Genomic DNA, 12,674 nt, shown 5'->3' on the forward strand with positions numbered 1-12,674 from the left:
TGGGAGGATTTGCCTTCTATTTTTACGACAATCTGTATATGTTTGTACTTTCCTACTTTTTTAATGGAACTGTGAATAAATTTTAATCGATTTACATCTTATTATTTCTACAATGGTTACCATGTTGTAAATGTCAAGACTGTATTGTCTAGACAAATGAGACTAGCGCCCTCAGAACAGCATTTTATATATATATATATATATATATATATGATGTGCCCTCGCTGGAATCAGCAAATGTGATATCCCACTCATAGTGAATCACGGCACATCACTAGAGGATTAGGTTCAAATGAAGAGTTTTACTTCCAAAGTATTGAAGTCAGGCGGCCCTCCCTTTACCAGTTCCTCAGTCCCTGGTGCCCTCAATAGGCACTCCGACTGTAGCATGGAGTCCAACACAACTGCAGGTAATGCAGAACTCAGGAAATGTAGCTGACACACAGCAGGTGTATTACAACATTTCAATGTACTTTATTCCATTATCATCAGGTAAATAACAGTACAAAAGTTAACATACCTTATAGCCACCCCCGCCCCACATATCACAAGTGAGTGATCCGATCCTGCATCCTAGAACACAGGTCGGATCACTACTGCAGCAGGAGGCATCTGCATGTAACAGACACCCCCTTCTGCATTACCATACATCGCTATGACTGCAGCCATAGCCACTCCAACCACGTCTGAAGTAGCCCCCATGTTAGTAATGTGTTTCAGCGATGCATTTGACAGTCAAGATGCAAGCATACTAGACAAATGAATTTTTAATACAAGCAGCAGGTAGAGTTTTACTTTACCATAAACACACAGAGGAGTAGGGTATACACGCACTATACACATTGGGCCTCATTTAGAGCTGGACACAGTTTGTGTCGTAAATTTAATTTTAAAAAAAGACACGCGTTACTTAATATGCTGAGTTCCACGTATCTTAAGGTATGTGCAACGCTGCATATTGTATAAAATACGTAAGTCAAGGAAGAGCCCGTATGCTTTAAGCTTATCATATGCTTAAGTGTATTATTTAGGAGAGAGTCACCAGTCATCATATACAATAAAATTCAATGCGGGAATTTTCTATATACACTGCTCAAAAAAATAAAGGGAACACTTAAACAACACAATGTAACTCCAAGTCAATCACACTTCTGTGAAATCAAACTGTCCACTTAGGAAGCAACGCTGACTGACAATCAATTTCACATGCTGTTGTGCAAATGGAATAGACAACAGGTGGAAATTATAGGCAATTAGCAAGAGAGTTGTTCTGCAGGTGGTGACCACAGACCACTTCTCAGCTCCTATGCTTTCTGGCTAATGTTTTGGTCACTTTTGAAAGCTGGCGGTGCATTCACTCTAGTGGTAGCATGAGACGGAGTCTACAACCCACACAAGTGGCTCAGGTAGTGCAGCTCATCCAGGATGGCACATCAATGCGAGCTGTGGCAAGAAGGTTTACTGTGTCTGTCAGCGTAGTGTCCAGAGCATGGAGGCGCTACCAGGAGACAGGCCAGTACATCAGGAGACGTGGAGGAGGCCGTAGGAGGGCAACAACCCAGCAGCAGGACCGCTACCTCCGCCTTTGTGCAAGGAGGAACAGGAGGAGCACTGCCAGAGCCCTGCAAAATGACCTCCAGCAAGCCACAAATGTGCATGTGTCTACTGAAACGATCAGAAACAGACTCTATGAGGGTGGTATGAGGGCCCGACATCCACAGGTGGGGGTTGTACTTACAGCCCAACACCGTGCAGGACATTTGTCATTTGCCAGAGAACACCAAGATTGGCAAATTTGTCACTGGCGCCCTGTGCTCTTCACAAATGAAAGCAGGTTCTCACTGAGCACATGTGACAGACGTGACAGAGTCTGGAGACGCCAAGGAGAATGTTCTGCTGCCTGCAGCATCCTCCAGCATGACCGGTTTGGCAGTGGGTCAGTAATGGTGTGGGGTGGCATTTCTTTGGGGGGCCGCACAGCCCTCCATGTGCTCGCCAGAGGTAGCCTGACTGCCATTAGGTACCGAGATGAGATCTTCAGACCCCTTGTGAGACCATATGCTGGTGTGGTTGGCCCTGGGTTCCTCATAATGCAAGACAATGCTAGACCTCATGTGGCTGGAGTTCCTGCAAGACGAAGGCATTGATGCTTTAGACTGGCCCGCCCATTCCCCAGACCTGAATCCAATTGAGCACATCTGGGACACCATGTCTCGCTCCATCCACCAACGCCACGTTGCACCACAGACTGTCCAGGAGTTGGCGGATGCTTTAGTCCAGGTCTGGGAGGAGATCCCTCAGGAGACCATCCGCCACCTCATCAGGAGCATGCCCAGGCATTGTAGGGAGGTCATACAGGCACGTGGAGGCCACACACACTACTGAGCCTCATTTTGACTTGTTTTAAGGACATTACATCAAAGTTGGATCAGCCTGTAGTGTGTTTTTCCACTTTCATTTTGAGTGTGACTCCAAATCCAGACCTCCATGGGTTAATAAATTTGATTTCCATTGATAATTTTTATGTGATTTTGTTGTCAGCACATTCAACTATGCAAAGAACAAAGTATTTAATAAGAATATTTCATTCATTCAGATCTAGGATGTGTTATTTAGTGTTCCCTTTATTTTTTTGAGCAGTGTACTTTATATATATTTTTGTGCAGACATATATAGTTTATTATCATGTTTTTAATGCACAATGGTGCTGCTATTTTTGATTAACACAGTTAGTGTATGCATCTTTGCGCAGATTTTCACAGTGGAACGCACCCCAATGTTAGTTTCCACAGAGGTAGGATGCACCGCCACATTGGATTGGACTGCACATGCAAAAAGGAGAGATGCCCAATGGGGTGCATCACAGCGGGGGTGGAATGCAATGTTATAGTGGCAATGGAACACGCCACCATTTTAGGTAGCAGTGTGCATGCAGTCAGGGTTATCACCCAGTGGAAAACAATAATGTACCGGCGAGAAGAGATGTCCTGAAAGAAGCATACACCAAATGTCATTTCCGGTGGAAGCACCTTGCATTTCGGTGGTGGAATGCAAGATGCTTTTTTCACTATTTTATAGCCTTTATATTGATTTTATTAGTTTTTTTTGTGGCATGGGTATTAATGAATGCCAGTATATTGCACTATGAAAGGATAAGCCATTTATTACAGGTCTAAAACATTTATTTTCCATAATTGCATACCCAGCCTCCAGAACAGGATGGGTAATTGGACAATGAGTATATAAGGGCAGAGGGCTAGCCTCATCCCCACACCTTGATAAAAACTATAAACGTTGAAATGAGTTGGTGAATAGGGCAGGGACCATTGCTTTCCTGGACTTTATGCTATTGAGACTTTTGAGATTGGAGCTTTCCAAAATCGGAGAAATTGCCATTCTACATATTTGCCCAGTATTATTGGTCATTGTGTGTGTATCAATAAATATTCAATGTTCCTACATCTGATGTCTTAAGTGGTCCATAAAATTGGAAAACATATTCCAGCCAGATGGGATGTCCAAAAGGAAAAAGACACATTAGGGTCTGTTTATCCCTTCTAAAGGGTGAGTGTAATATATATATATATATATATATATATATATATATATATATATAAATAACAACTCTTTATTCTGTATAGTATTATGCTATGTGTTTTTATTATATTTATATATTTAAATAGAACCATTCTTTTTGGTGGTGTTGCACCTATAAAATAGCACTGTTTGTCCACAGAAATGTTGTTCTGATGCATGGTTCTTGAAGTCACACAAAGTGGACTGTTTTTTTGTAAGCATCTTTTAATGAAACATTAGTTTCTCTGTTTTTATCCCATTCAACGAGGACCCTCTAAGAAGTAAGTGCAACAAAGGTTTTCTCTTTTTTATTGATGGTTGATGTTATTTTGTTGGGTGACACTTTTTTTATCATTCCTATTGTTGCTGCTTCAGAGTGCGCAGTGGCTTCTTTATCATTTTGTATCATCTTCAACTTGATTAGCATTTTGGGGAAAACCTGACATTGTTCAATCCGCAGTTGCTGCCACCAGCCTAGGCTATGAGCGTTACTGCTGGGAGCGCTTGATGTGCGCCAAATGATCTGGATGATATGGTGCATCAGTACCTGAAACAGAACTTCTCACCTTACGTAGGGACTGACAATGTTGCATTTTTAATGCGCATGAGCAGCATGGTAATGAGTGCTTTATTTATTTTTTAAATTTACTCATGTGCAACTATACATAGGCCTAAGGCCCATTATATCTAACACTGGGCCTGATTCTGATATGGCTAGTATTGCATAGTTGCAAGGAAACGGATGTCCAATACTGTGCAACAAATATTCTAATGCTGCAAGAGGCATCTGTAGGAAATAGACGCCTCCTGCCAGCATCTGCGACCTGAGTACTGTGTCCGAAGACGCAGCATCTGATCACCAAGCTTACTAAGATTGGCTGTCTGTTGGAACTCCTCTGCTGGGTCCAGGACATCTTCATACAACGACAAAGACCCTAGGCTCGTCACATCTCCAAAATGGGGCTCTCCACCTCGTAAACTCAGCAGTATGTCAGTCAGTCTGCGACCAATCACACAGGGCCTGTTCTTCACATGCGCACTTCCTCAAACATCAGATTTGTATGTAAACCATCAGATTTGCGACAAATCCAAATCAGGCCCCATGATAATTATTTTAGGGTTTACAATAGTGTAGATTAATATTAAACATAATTTTCAGGTCAAAGGACTCATTCTAAAAATGCCGCCTATAAATAATATAACATATCTTTTTGTTTGTTTCACATTGGATTTGTTTTTAAATTAGTAAAAAGAGATAAACATGTTTGTTTTGGGTTTTTTTATATTAGGAAATTGAGAACATCCACTCCTGAGTTTTCTAGTTAATGTTTAAATGAGTTATTTCATTTTGTCAAATGTATAATGGCTTCATGAGACAAAAGAAGCATCAAGGATAGAAAATAAAAGATTTTTACCTTCTCCAGGGAGCGCGGAAAAGCATCTATCAAACGATTTTCTCTCTAGTTCAGGAACACCTAAATAAACAAGCCGGATCCTGACCCATCATATGCTTCTGCACTGTATTTTATGGGATGACTTCTAAAATCAACTGAAGCGACAAATCATTGTTAGCAAATAAAGACTTGGACCAGTGTTCTAGTAAAAGAGCTTGATTGCTCTTGAGACATGTTCTGTCCCAGAAGCAGTTACAAAGCCAGGAATGCTTCATCGCCTTCTAGCAATAACCATTTACATTAGTCTTGAGCTACCTGTATTCCCAGAGATGCTGAATACAGAGAAATATCCATACTACCAATATCATTAACCTACGTCAAGACTGTTTGTAAGCAGGGGCTGGCACCTTTCAGTAAGGGAGCAAAAACAAGCAAATGACCCTGTCTTTTCTGCCAGAAAACTGCAACAAAAATATGGGTGTTACAAAAATATGTGTTTAGGGGATGATTCAGAGGTGGGCGGTATTTCAGTGTTTCTGCAGTTTTGCCGATGTTACGGGATGTGGGTATGTGCCAGTGCAGTAGTGTGCGTATGTTGAGATGGTACTAAGGCTCCGGTCACAGTGCCCTAGTTACCACCGCCTGATTGACAGGCTACGACCAGTAGGGGTGTGTTTCAGAAAACAGCGGCGTGTCTGCACTGTAGTTATGGTGGCCATTCTGAATAACGTTAAGGTTACTCAGATGTTCAATGCCATGTTTGATGGTGATCTCATGCTGCGTATTCAGACGCAGCAGTGGATCAGAGAAGCCCGGCAGTGAACATCTTTTTACTTAAGATGCTTCATGCAAACAAAGTCAGTTATCACGGCTGTAACACGGCGACCGTGCCATATTCGTGCCATGTGAAAGCCCTAATGTATTTATCGCTTCTACTGAAGTTAAACAATGGAAAAAAAAGTTCTGGAATTTTGCTGGATGGCCAAATCCGTTGTCTATAAAATAGCGCTAACAGAAAGATCAGACACTGCTGCAGTACCAGTGAGGTGACACTAACAGTGTGACTTGTGAGAGGCCGCCAAGAATATTGAAGGAGATACTGTCTGACTGATCTGATCACAGTCGGAGAGGCACTTACGCATCCTCTGCCTGATTCTCAGGTGGTTGCCATATGTTTGCGGACCCAAAATACATAAATTGTAGTGCCCGGGGGGCAGAACTCCCCTGGACACCCCCACCCAGGGCTAGCGCATCCCTGTTTTTTAAGTGTCTTAGTATGCGTGTTTGCACATACTGTATATCACATCACTAGTAATAATACAGCTTTGGGACCTCTTGAATGCCTGGATATTTGGGTTTTCTGGATAAGGACTTTTTACTGCAATGTGGGGTAAAAACATAATAACTTGAATTTATAAATTACTTAGGGGCCTATTTATCACCATCCGCATCCAGGATGCGGATGACAGGTGATAAATTCTCCCAAACTCAAACTGCGATAATTGATTACATCGCAGGGATGTATCAATTATCGAGTGCAGGGATAGAGCTTGCGGTCAAGCTCTGTCCCTGCGATGACACTCCGCAGCATCATCAGGGTATTTTTTGGAAAAAATACCCCGATGTCCTGCTGCGCATGTGACGCCCCCTCCGACATTGCCGCTACCGCCGCCGCCCGGTTGAACCCCCCATCGCGACTACCCACGCGTGCCGTGAACCCCCCCAAGACGATCAATATACTCACCAGTTCATGGAGCCGGTCCACGCTGCTTCAGCTGGGCTGCCCGGCGCCGGATCCTGTGCGCTGCGGTGACCCCCGTTGCTGTAAAGTGCGCTGCCTGCACCGGGGTCACATTGCAGCACATGTGGGACCCGGCGCCCGGCAGTGCTTACCGGAGCAGCGGACATCTGCTCCCTGGACAGATGATTATGGTTTTGGGGGGTTTTTTACTTTTTTTTTTTTTACTTTTTACACTGTGATCAGCTTGTGTGTCCATCGGACACACATAGCTGATCACTCTGCCGGGTGCCCCAGGGGCAGAGAATGCTGGGCAAATGCCACATTATCGCAGTGCTGCCCTGTGAACTCGCCAGCCTGAGCTGGCGAGATTATCACAAAGCACACTGCGGTATTTTTTCACATTTGTTTTTTAGTAAATTTGGCCACATCACATTTCCCATTATAAGTATAGGGAATATGATGTGGGTTACTAAAAAAAAAGTGAAAAAAGGGTTTGGAGCAGTTTTTCATTAAAACTGCTCCAAATGCCCTTTAATACATTCAGGTGATACTAAAATAATGTGAAAAGGGTGTGATCAGGAAAGGTAAAACGATATGAGACAGTTTGTTGTAGTGAAGCTGCTACTAAAACGGATAGAAAGTAAAGTCAGCTTTTTATTTAAAATGTATGCATTCTTACACTTTTTCTTTTTAATTTCAAAGTAAATAGCAAATTATGGGATTCCAGCAAAATTGTTGATATAAATCTGAAAAGAAAATATTTTGATATGGTGTAGAAAAGGATAAACAATATTGTTTAGTGTCTTCTTGTCTGAACAGCTTTGGTAAATCAGACATTTATTTAAGAATTGTTGCCATAGTTTTGTGAAAAACCACCCCAAACTCTGAGTTAGTGACTCTGGGAGTGATTCAGTAAAGGTAGGTACACACTTAGTGATAAAGTAAACAACGGGGGTGATTCCAAGTTGTTCGCTCGCTAGCTGCTTTTAGCAGCATTGCACACGCTAAGCGGCCGCCCTCTGGGAGTGTATCTTAGCTTAGCAGAATTGCGAACAAAAGATTAGAAGAATTGCGAATAGAAATTTCTTAGCAGTTTCTGAGTAGCTCGAGACTTACTCACAAATAGCGATCAGTTCAGTCAGTTTCGTTCCTGGTTTGACGTCACAAACACACCCAGCGTTCGGCCAGCCACTCCCCCGTTTCTCCAGACACTCCCGCGTTTTTCCCTGACACGCCTGCGTTTTTCCGCACACTCCCAGAAACACCCACTTCCTGTCAATCACACTACGATCACTTCAACGATGAAAAATCTTCGTTCGGGCGTGAGTAAATCTACTAAGTTTTGTGTTAAAATACTAACCGCATGTGCACTGCGAACCATGCGCATGCACATTTTTGCATTAATCGCTCCGTTGCGAAAATCGGCAACGAGCGAACAACTCGGAATGACCCCCAACATCTCTCATTTTGACCCTTCCTGAGTGATGTTGTTTTTTTATCGTTAAGTGTGTATGCCACCACTGATAAGCGATGAGCAGCCCCGCGGGTCGTTAATGACCCTCGTATTGGCCATGCATGCAGCTCAATTTGGATTCATCGTACAAAACTGCATGCTCCAGCCAGCCGCGGAATGACGTCACTGTGCGATATCACTAGTGATATCGCACAGTGTGTTTGGCAGCCGCCAGGAGGGGAAAATCTAGGCGATGTCGCTCATCGAGAACTTTGCCTAGTGTGTACCCACCTTTAGGATCGCAGCACGGGTCCTGTGATCGCATCTCAGGGATGCGATTGCCTCTGCCTGATTGACAGGCAGAGGTGGTCGCGGGGTGGGAGGGGGTGTGCCAACAGCATTAGAGCGCTGTTGGGTGGGCGCGGTCTGGACAACGTAGGCGTGTCAGGACTGTTGCTGGGGTGGGCCATGGCAGCTGCGTGACGTCACATACAGCCGCTGTGACCCAAAACATGCAGCTAGGCTGCAAAGGCAAGGAGCTACTTGGCAGGTGCGAAAGTGCGGGGGGGGGGGGGGAGCAGGGCTTGACATGCGGGGCGGACTAGCCCTGTGCTGGGCGTCCCACCGCATGTCAGAGAATCTGATCATAGATGTGATAATTTTAGCACATCTACGATCAGCTCTGAATTACCCACAAAGTGTTTTCATTTCTTGGCATTTAATTCACATTTCAGTTTATTTTCTAGTGGGATTTTGGTATTGTGGCTTGTGAACCTGATACTTTTGGTGCACAGAGCGTAGATTTCGGCTGACCATGTAAGTAATATAAAGTGATGTTCTGCACTGCTTTGTTAGAAATAAGAAGCGGTCCGATACCAAATCTGAAATTCCAGGAAAAGGACAACATGCATATTTCTCTCTGTTTCCTGTACTGGGAATCTTTGCTGTAAGGGTCCAAGACTCATGTTACCATTACTACCTAGACAGGGTTTCTCAGGAGTTTTACAAGTGTGTTCTGTAACTCTGTCCTGAGCACATACTTTAACAGATGTAACTCATAATTGTTAGATAATAATTCCAGGTGCTATATAACATATATATATATACACATAGATATGTTATAACTTTTACATATTTTAGTACTTCTCAGTAGGGTTTCTTACAGCTAGAATAACCGTCTCATTACAATGGCAAAATAGGTCCTTGCCCAGGGACCACCAGCATAGATTAAAGGTGTTTAGACAGTGAAGAGAAATAATAATATTTATGTTAATTATCCGGCAATACTCTCCTTGCAACCTTTATTGTTATTAAGCACACAGCATGCACAACTGTGCCTCAGTATTATTTTCTTGATAGTGTGATTAATGACTGACACTATGATGCTGAGGTTGGCACCAGCATGCAACACCGAATTCATTTATCGTACATGTTTCACTATGAGACTATTTCTTTCATATACGAGATGAGCAGTGTCCATCTTCCTCCTCCTCTGCAACCTGCGCCCATCAATGCAATAGAGTCTGAGAACTAGAGGGGCACAGACTCTATTGCGCATGTGTAAATCTCCAGGGAAATGATGCGGTGGCCATTTTCCCAGAGATTTCCTTACTACACATGCACAAATCTCTTGAAAAATGGCCGCCGCGCCATTTACCGGAGATTTGTTGAGAGATGCTGCCGCCGGCTGGGGCCTCCGGAGAGATGAGTATTTAAAAAATGGGTGCGGTGTGGGCCCCCCTCAACCCGGGGACCACATACACTGCACCCATTATAAAAATGTCACTGCGTGGAAGCCTGATTTACTACCTATGGTAATTAGAGAATCTGTTCAACCTACAAGGGCTTCATGCATGTGTAAGCAGAATCCTGTGCCATACATTGATTTTATGTCAGCCGCTGCAACTGTCATCATTAGTATCATTAGTGCCTGCACTTATACATGATAGGCTTCCCTACCGTGTATGCGTTAGGGTTATATTTGTACAGGGCTGCATAAGCTCTCTGCTAGGGCAGAAGAAGAATGGCGAAAAATGTTGGAGACTTGTTGAAGGAGGTAGAAGGAGGTTCTAGGTTCAAAACATGCCAGATCAGTAATTCACACTATCTCCAGCAACACCCCCAGCAATGTTTTCACCAGAGAGAGGGCTTTTTGCTGTTTCATCAATAGATGACCAAGGGTCCTGTTCAGAGTTGCACACATGTGATCACAGCACGTACAGAACTAAATGTGGATATCCGCCTGACATAGGGATGCAAGAAAAGGGTCTTTTATGGTACATGACGGGTTAAAGACCAATTAGGCTTATATTAGTTTTTGGTACATCATAGTGGAAAGTATCAGACATGGCAGGATGTCTGTGAGGAAGTGAGGACTTTCTAAGCTTGTAATATATGTACGCAGTTTAATGCAGATACTGTATATCCAATTATATATAGCTATTAATGTTTATACCATTTATGTACAATGCATCGGGGTGACAATGTCCTGTATTTAGTATAAGAGTTTCTAAAAATTGCAACACAGCCTTGGCATCGTCGTGGGACTGATTCCAATAGTGTCCATATCCAAACTTTCCAGTCACTAATACAGTGACAATGGGGTCCTGGAGCATTTCACTTGAACATTCACACTAATAGGCCCTACACACTAGTCGGCATCACTGCACGATATGAACGATCTCGTTCATTAATGAACGAGATAACGTTCATATCGTGCAGTGTGGAGGCACCAGCGATGAACGATGCGCGGCCCCGCGCTCTTTCATCGCTGGTGCCCCGTCGGCTGTGCATGCAGGCCAATATGGACGATCTCGTCCATATTTGCCTGCAGTTCTATGGAGCCGTGTAACGGGGGGAGTGAAGTAACTTCACTCCCCCGTCATCTCCCCCCCGCCGCCGGGCCGGGCAGCTCGGCGGCGGATCGGCCAATGTGTAGGTCCCATTACATCATTGTAGCTGAGTATCAGTCTTTTCCATTTATATCTGATTGATTTAAGATTGTTTCTCCTTGTGTTTCTTATTAACCTCTGTGTATCCAAATAATCTGGTTCCACCTGGTTCGACAGTACAGCCCATATAAATCCACTGTCATCATTATCAGAGTGCACTTCTAGGAAAAAACGCCTCCTGCCAGCATTTGTGATTCGAGATCAGCATCGGATCACCGCAGCCGACGCTTACTCAGAATGACTGCTGGAACTGCTCAGCCGGGGCCAGGAAATATGCATTGGAAGATGCAGACTTTGACCTTAGCACTCCAAGAAAATGGGAGTCATGTACCTACATGCCCATCCCTTTTCGCCCGGAACGGACAGGCTGTTTCTTAGATGGCACTGTGTATGACTACGCAGTACCTGTCCCGCACATTCGCAGAAGGGGTCCTGCTCATGCGCAGTCCACCCACCATTGGAGATGTATACAAACCATCTCTGAATCAGGCTCTTAGCCTTTATATGAACCCCCTATTATCACCCAGTTGCACCCATTCAAATGCAAGTATAGTTGCAACTGAGATGCCTACTCTGAATCAATAGTAGTTGCATGCGCTCAGCTTCAACGCATACGCAGTGCTAAACGGATATGCATGCAAATTGAACTGACCTCTAATTTCCCATACACTTTTCATACCTATTGTGACAAGAACACTGGGATAGTGTTTGAGGGCAGGTATATTTGTCCCAGGTTCTTGTCTTACATGTTTTAGAAAATGTTAACTTCTAGGAAAAATGCTTTTTGTTTTGTCTGAACCTTTTCAGTTTGCTGTAAAAGCTGGGTAAAGGCTCTGAGAGAGAGATAAGGCGAGTTCTAGACATTGGGCCCAGTTCGGGTCTTTGGCCTCACAGAGGGCTAATCAGGGTTTCAGCTGTGTAAGAGTGATATAGTGCTTCTAACCTGATTAGTATGGGCAGACTGCCTGGGAAGGCTGCAGGATCTGTGTGTGAGAGACACGCTTTCTGATGCAAGTAAGCTATACAGTATGTACTGAAGAACTCTGTGTTTTGTTTAGTGACAGTTAGGAACATCTTATGTTTAGTTAGTGCCGGACAGGCAAGGTATTTTTATTTTGGGGTTTGTTTTATTTTCTGTTTCAATAAAACTGGCCGGGGTCAGTTGTACCAGAAACTGGACTTGTGTTGTTCCTCAGCTGCTGCGTGCTGCCATATTCCCCAGGAAAAGGCACCTTGCACCCCTACAGTGTTACAACTTGGTGGAGAATGCGAGCAGGCCGTTCTGCGCATAAGTGAAAGCAGCAGCTTTGTGAGGCCTGCAGAAAACGGTGGTTTATGCAGATACAGCCCAGTGTGAAGTTACTGAGACTCACCCCTGAGGGTTTGATATATGTCCTGGGTGAAAGCAGCTGCAAAGCCGCCTGAAAAATCTGTTGACATGGAGGATCTGCTTAAAGCCTTGCTGCAAGCTACAGCGGCTCAGCAGGAGGCCAACCGACAGCAGCAGGTGGCAATGGAGGAAAATTGGAGACTACAGCGTCAGGATAGAGAGGCCTTAG

General features: G+C 44.0%; 1 protein-coding gene across 1 annotated transcript in view; it reads left to right on the top strand.

Annotated features, from left to right (window-relative positions):
• LOC135049872 (collagen alpha-1(XXV) chain-like) overlaps positions 1–12,674 on the top strand; it is a 343,396-nt gene that overhangs the window by 71,472 nt on the left and 259,250 nt on the right. The window lies entirely within an intron of this gene.

The sequence above is a fragment of the Pseudophryne corroboree genome, chromosome 1 (genome assembly GCF_028390025.1).
Source record: "Pseudophryne corroboree isolate aPseCor3 chromosome 1, aPseCor3.hap2, whole genome shotgun sequence".
Taxonomy (NCBI): Eukaryota; Metazoa; Chordata; class Amphibia; order Anura; family Myobatrachidae; genus Pseudophryne; species Pseudophryne corroboree.